Raw genomic sequence first — 7998 nt, 5'->3', positions numbered from 1 at the left:
TTCTGATGAAGGGTCTAGGCACGAAACGTCAGCTTTTGTGCTCCTAAGATGCTGCTCGGCCTGCTGTGCTCATCCAGCCCCACACTTTGTTATCTCGGATTCTCCAGCATCTGCAGTTCCCATTATCTCCGATCAGATTTTGTTTGGTTATTTTCCTTTGAAGCATGCAGTATTTTACTTTGTTAAAACTGCAATATAAATGTAAATGTTTCTGGTCAATAATATAAAATAGTTAAGGAGGAGTTGGTGAGAGATAATAGGAACTGCAGATGCTGGAAAATCCAAGATAATAAAATGTGAGGCTGGATGAACACAGCAGGCCAAGCAGCATCTCAGGAGCACAAAAGCTGACGTTTTGGGCCTAGACCCTTCATCAGAGAGGGGGATGGGGAGAGGGTTCTGGAATAAATAGGGAGAGAGGGGGAGGTGGACCGAAGATGGAGAGAAAAGAAGATAGGTGGAGAGGAGAGTATAGGTGGAGAGAGTATAGGTGGGGAGGTAGGGAGGGGATAGGTCAGTCCAGGGAAGACGGACAGGTCAAGGAGGTGGGATGAGGTTAGTAGGTAGGGGATGGGGGTGCGGCTTGGGGTGGGAGGAAGGGATGGGTGAGAGGAAGAACAGGTTAGAGAGGCAGAGACAGGTTGGACTGGTTTTGGGATGCAGTGGGTGGAGGGGAAGAGCTGGGCTGGTTGTGTTGTGCAGTGGGGGGAGGGGACGAACTGGGCTGGTTTAGGAATGCAGTTGGGGAAGGGGAGATTTTGAAACTGGTGAAGTGCACATTGACACCATTAGGCTGCAGGGTTCCCAGGCGGAATATGAGTTGCTGTTCCTGCAACCTTTAGGTGGCATCATTGTGTCACTGCAGGAGGCCCATGATGGACATGTCATCTAAAGAATGGGAGGGGGAGTGGAAATGGTTTGCGACTGGGAGTTGCAGTTGTTTGTTGCGAACTGAGCGGAGGTGTTCTGCAAAGCGGTCTCCAAGCCTCCGCTTGGTTTCCCCAATGTAGAGGAAGCCACACCGGGTACAGTGGATGCAGTATACCACATTGGCAGATGTGCAGGTGAACCTCTGCTAAATGTGGAGTGTCATCTTGGGGCCTGGGATAGGGGTGAGGGAGGAGGTGTGGGGGTAAGTGTAGCATTTCCTGCGGTTGCAGGGGAAGGTGCCGGGTGTGGTGGGGTTAGAGGGCAGTGTGGAGCAAACAAGGGAGTCACGGAGAGAGTGGTCTCTCCGGAAAGCAGACAGGGGTGGGGATGGAAAAATGTCTTGGGTGGTGGGGTCGGATTGTAGATGGCGGAAGCGTCGGAGGATGATGCGTTGTATCCGGAGGTTGGTGTAGTGGTGTGTGAGAACGAGGGGGATCCTCTTTGGGCGGTTGTGGCGGGGGCGGGGTGTGAGGGATGTGTTGCGGGAAATGCGGGAGACGCGGTCAAGGGCGTTCTCGATCGCTGTGGGGGGAAAGTTGCGGTCCTTGAAGAACTTGGGCATCTGGGATGTGCGGGAGTGGAATGTCTTATCGTGGGAGCAGATGCGGCGGAGGCTGAGGAATTGGGAATAGGGGACGGAATTTTTGCAGGAGGGTGGGTGGGAGGAGGTGTATTCTAGGTAGCTGTGGAAGTCGGTGGGCTTGAAATGGACATCAGTTACAAGCTGGTTGCCTGAGATGGAGATTGAGAGGTCCAGGAAGGTGAGGGATGTGCTGGAGATGGCCCAGGTGAACTGAAGGTTGGGGTGGGAGGTGTTGGTGAACACTGTACCCGGTGTGGCTTCCTCTACATTGGGGAAACCAAGCGGAGGCTTGGAGACCGCTTTGCAGAACACCTCCGCTCAGTTCGCAACAAACAACTGCAACTCCCAGTCGCAAACCATTTCCACTCCCCCTCCCATTCTTTAGATGACATGTCCATCATGGGCCTCCTGCAGTGACACAATGATGCCACCCAAAGGTTGCAGGAACAGCAACTCATATTCCGCTTGGGAACCCTGCAGCCTAATGGTGTCAACGTGGACGTCACCAGTTTCAAAATCTCCCCTTCCCCAACTGCATCCCTAAACCAGCCCAGTTCGTCCCCTCCCCCCACTGCACCACACAACCAGCCCAGCCCTTCCCCTCCACCCACTGCATCCCAAAACCAGTCCAACCTGTCTCTGCCTCCCTAACCTGTTCTTCCGCTCACCCATCCCTTCCTCCCACCCCAAGCCGCACCCCCATCTCCTACCTACTAACCTCATCCCACCTCCTTGACCTGTCCGTCTTCCCTGGACTGACCTATCCCCTCCCTACCTCCCCACCTATACTCTCTCCACCTATCTTCTTTTCTCTCCATCTTCGGTCCGCCTCCCCCTCTCTCCCTATTTATTCCAGAACCCTCACCCCATCCCCCTCTCTGATGAAGGGTCTAGGCCCAAAACGTCAGCTTTTGTGCTCCTGAGATGCTGCTTGGCCTGCCGTATTCATCCAGCCTCACATTTTATTATCTAAGAAGGAGTTGGTAGCCAGTTTTACACTTTTTTTACCCAATAAATATATACCCAATGCTACACATCCTCAAAAAATGATGAAACAAAACCTTAATTCTCTTTTCCTTCTTCTCCTTTCCATGGGTTTATCTGATCGTTGCTGTTTTTAGGATTTCACTGTACAAAGTGGCAGCTGAGTAAATAATTGCACTTCAGGAGTACTTTGCTCTGGCTGCAAATTGCTTTCAGTCGTCTGGTCGTTGTGTAAAGTGTTACATAAATACAATTCCTTCCTTTCCTCTTCCCTCTTTGAATATATCTGCAGAGACCCTTGCTAACTACCCTGAGTTTATCAATGCAGGTGCACCAACAAAAGCATTTAATGGTGAATAATGCTGCTACCACCTAGAATGATAAGACTAGCAGATGCATGGGAACACAATCACTTGCTAATACAATAATAGTGCTTCTGCACCAATCCCCGCTGCATCTTGTGTGTATACAAACCAAGATGAAACTGTGTTCCTTGAATAGACTTTCACAAATGAATATTTAAGAACTGGAATGGACAAATATTTTAGCTTTAAAAGGGTCATTCTTTTGCTTCTACATACAGGCAGTCCTCGGGTTGCGAATGTGTTTCATTCATGAATCTGTTCATAAGTTAATATGTGTGCAAGGACAAACACAGAATGGGATAATATAAAGTAGTCAGTCATATGTATGAGGAAATATTTGCAATGAAGATCTTTAAAATTAATATTAATACACCCCTATATGGGATCTCACAAGTAAACAAAAGCTTGTAAATCAGGCTTTTGTAATTTGGGACTGCCTGGTTCTATCAGGTCAGTTAGAGTACATAAAGTTCATTTATAGGTTATTGTAGATGGGAACAACAGGAAAGCTCTTGGCTTTCAGCGGGCGGTTTAAACATGGATTCGTACATTTAGCACATAAGTAGCTTCTGGCAGCATTCCAGGTGTGTCATTGTTGGATAACCTTGACTTTTATCAAGAAATTTGTTTCGTTGGTGTTGTGTTCCTGTTGAATTATGCATATCATAAATTAAATCAGCCTTGTATTTTCATTTAGTCTGGTGATTTAAATCATGTGTGAGCTGAATTCTCTTTTGACCTTTTCAAAATCAAATCATGCTGTTCATTACTGAGCATTTTCCCCCAAATAGTCTCCAGAATAAAAGAAGCTAATTAGGAGAGAGGTCACGTGGCGTGTTGATGGAGGAACAGGCGGTGTTGTCGAGCTCCTGGGGCAATTTGGCTCTTTTACTGTTTCCGTGGCGTCAAGGCAAGATAAGAGCTGCATTCTTTTGCTAAAAGTGTTCAGCAATACATGTTGTGAGGACCACATCCTGCAGACCTCAGGATAATTAATGGAAATAGGCAAAGAGAATGCTTAAGCAAAAATATGACCTGTAGTCAGCCAACTTAGGAGTGCGGCCACAGATTTGAGGGCTTACTAAAAAGAGTGGAGTTAAAGTTCAACATCCTCACTCCTGGGGAGGCCTGGTAAGACACTTTGTAGAATTATGCATTCTTGTGGATCCCTGTCGGTTTGGATGGAAGAATATGGGCTGGTGGTGCGCAATAGACCAAGTTTCCCAAACTAAGCTAGATCCATTTGCTGCATTTGGCCCATATATCTCTACTTTTTTCCTATTCACGTACCAGTCCAAAAGCCTTTTAAATATTAGAGTTGTACCTGTCTCTACATTTACTCTGGCAGCTCATTCAATATACATGTCACCCTCTGCGTGAAAATATTGCTCCTCAGGCCCATTTTAACTCTTTCCCCTCTCACCTTAAACCCATGTCCTCTAGTTCTGAACTCCTCTGCACAAGGAAAAAGACCCTGGCTATTCATCGTCGACGGGCAGCATGGGTGAGTTGGGCCTAAGGGTCTGTTTCCATGCTGTATGACCCTATGACTCTATAAAATGCCTACTAGGGTGGTAGAGGCAGGAGCCCTCAAGGCAGTTAAGAAGTATCCAGATGAGCACTTGAAATGCCACAACAACCAAGGCAATAGGCCAAGTGCTGGAAAATGGGATCACAGTACACAGATGCTTGATGACCTGCACAGACATAATGGGCTAAACTGCCTTTTATAATGCAGTAAAAATTCAATGACTAATTTCAAAGACAGTGAAGAAGGCATTTGGAACGCTTACCTTCATTGGTCAGTGCATCGAGTACAGCAGTTGCGAGGTCATGTTGTGGCTGTACAGGACTTTGGTAGGCCACTATTGGAATACTCTGTGCAGTTCTGGTCTATTGGAAGGATGTTGTGAAGCTTCAAAGGGTTCAGAAAAGATTTACAAGGATGTTGCCAGGGTTGGAGGGATTGAACTACAGGGAGAGGCTGAATAGGCTGGGGCTGTTTTCCCTGGAGTGTCAGAGCCTGAGAGGTAATCTAGTAGAAGTTCATAAAATCATAAGGAGCACGGACTGGGTAAATAGGCAAAGTCTTTTCCCCAGAGTGGGATTGTCCAAAACTAGAGGGGCATAGGCTTAAGGTGAGAGGGGAAAGGTTTAAAAGGGACCCACAGGGCAACTTTTTCACACAGAGGGTGGTGCATGTATGGGATGAGCTGCCAGGGGAAGTGGTGGAGGCTGATACAATTACAACATTTAAAAGACATCTGGATGGATACATGAACAGAAAGGGTTTAGAGAGATTTGGGCCACAGCTGGCAAAGGGGGCTAGATTTATTCAGGATATCTGGTCAGCATGATCGAATTGGACTGACAAGTCTATTGTATGCTGTATGTCTATGACTCCATGCATTCCCAGCAAGTGCTGGGTATGTAGAAGCAAAGAATTTTTCTTCAACTGCTCTACAGAACTTATTATTTGTAAGGAGATATCTCAGAGTAGCCTATTTGGCTCTTAATAGTAATTGAATAATAACTGGGCTCTAGGAGGTGGGATGGCCGATGAGGTTGTGGCGTGGTTATAAGGTTATCATATTATAAACAAGCATTGGCTACAGAGATGGCATTGAATGGAGCACAGTGTACATGCTCAGTGGAGACACTAGGAATGGGAGATATGTAGATGGCCTCCAGGACTTGTGCATAATAAAACCATGCTGGCCCTTCAGTGCAGCATAAAGGAGGGCTGTACTTCAGAGGTTCCATCTTTCAGATGAATTAGAACATAGAACATACTAAACCAATTCCTCTACTGTCCTCTCAGGTTGATATAAAATCACACATGATGTTACTTTAACGAACAGCAGAGTTATTACCATTGTCCTGGTCAATAGATAAATTTCAATCAGCATCACAATAAATAGAATATCTGGTCATTATCACACTGTTGTTTATGAGAGCTTGCTGCAGGCAAATTGACTGTGGCATTTTCTGCTTCACAGCAATGGCTGCGCTTCAAAAATTATTTCATCGACTGTTCAAACAATACGTTGTTCAGTCGTCACAAAAGACTCTATAAAATTGCAAATCTTCCTTGTTTTCATTCTGGCTGTCAGATCTCAGGAAGGATATGAAAGCCTTGGGGAAGGTGCAGAGGAGAATTTATGAAAGAAACGAAGGACTCATTCATGTGGAGCGGTCAGAAAAGCTAACATTGTTCTCCTTGGAGTAGAGAACGTTAAAGCCAGGTTAATAAATGCCCACAAGTATAAAGATGAAGTAAAAGATAGACAGTGGATTGTTATGAAGTGAAATACATTTTGTCTGAGAAGGTGGTGAAAGCTGATTCAAAAGGGTTTTGGATAGAAACTGCAAAAGAAAGATATGCATGGCTCTGTGATAATGGGAACTGCAGATGCTGGAGAATCCAAGATAATAAAATGTGAGGCTGGATGAACACAGCAGGCCCAGCAGCATCTCAGGAGCACAAAAGCTGACGTTTCGGGCCTAGACCCTTCATCAGAGTTCTGATGAAGGGTCTAGGCCCAAAACGTCAGCTTTTGTGCTCCTGAGATGTTGCTGGGCCTGCTGTGTTCATCCGGCCTCACATTTTATTATCTTATATGCATGGCTCTGATCGGTTTAATTCGGTCATTCTATCGAAGAGCCAGCACAGGAATGATGGACTGACTGACCTTCTCGTGAGTGTGCAATCGAGGGCTTTCCTCACCTTCCTTTTGTAAGATTTGATACATGGCTTCTCAAACGGTAGAACAAAACTGAAACTGAAAGATAAGCCTCTAGGAGCTCATGGCATGCAGTTCATCATTGTGAAAGGTGCATTGAGGGGAAATTAGAATGAATTTCCCTACATAAATGGAAGTTTCAATTTACGCAACTGACAAGAATAACATTCCAGGGTGGGGCAGTCTTTTAAAAACTAGCTGCCACAATGAAAGGATAACAGGGTTAGTGGTCTGGAAGGCTGGGATTGAACTAATTCTGTCAGAATTGTCTATATCTGTGCCACTGTGCCCTGCAAGAATTGGCACCTTCAGGAAAGCAAGAAAAAAACACACTAATAACTGAGTCATTCAGTTAAAAATCCACTTTCAGTTAACACAGTGTTCATATCAATACCATCTTTATTACATGGTTTGCATTAAAAGGAAGAAAATGGTGAGGTAAGAGTGAGCAAAGATTCTGTATTTACTCTGAGGCCCCTATAGCTCCTACAACTGTTGCCATTTTATTTTAAAATTAAAGCCTGAACATGACAGAATGTCACCAGCAGTAAACCTGGAGTGAACGTGGGTTTTAATTACATGGCTCAGCAACTGAAGCAAGTGGGAGACCATTGGGGAGGAAGGTTCCAACCCGGATTTAGTGAAGTGAAAATGCTGAAGTTACTGTCTATCTCATTATGAAGTGACACAGGGATAAATCCTCTCTGTTTGCCGAGTGCACAAAATCCCATCACAAGCACTGCTGACAAATCCACTTAACATCAGTGTCCTCATTGCTATCTCAGGCTAGGGCCAAGAGCTGTTAAAATGATTTCTTTTCAGATCTTACGCTTGTCAGAATGTAATGGCTCATAATACAACTGGCAGGTTTGAGCTTTATTGTATGAGCGTTTTGTCAGTCTGGTTATTTTAATATAGCTTCATTCCTTGTCTTGTCGACTTAATAATACTTAGTCTTAGCAAAGAGAATACCTACTGCTATTACAGTTGGCATTTTACTCATTGTGTGTCTGTTTTATTGTATAATATCCAGCCATTTAAAAAAAATCTGTAAGAAGTTAATCTTTAGTTTGATATTTCCTGTAAGAATCACATTACCATTCAAAAGGAAATTTATAAATCTTTAATTTGGTCTTCAGCATAGACTTGCCCTCTCGCCACACCCTCCTTAATTGTCTTATATTTTCTGCCTCCTCAAAATAAATCTTTGAGCTCTGTGTTTTAATTTTATTTGCCTGAATCATTGGCAGGACTCCAAATGTCCCAGTTATCAAAGCACATTGAAGGCTATTCATTTGTTCAGAAGGCAGGCATTCAGATAGAAGCCCTGGGAATATCAAACTGGGTGAAAGTTTTTAGTGAGGCCCTTTACTCCCACTGGGACCTCAAGCTC

The sequence above is a fragment of the Stegostoma tigrinum genome, chromosome 27 (assembly GCF_030684315.1).
Source record: "Stegostoma tigrinum isolate sSteTig4 chromosome 27, sSteTig4.hap1, whole genome shotgun sequence".
Taxonomy (NCBI): Eukaryota; Metazoa; Chordata; class Chondrichthyes; order Orectolobiformes; family Stegostomatidae; genus Stegostoma; species Stegostoma tigrinum.
This window is presented reverse-complemented; position numbering follows the sequence as displayed.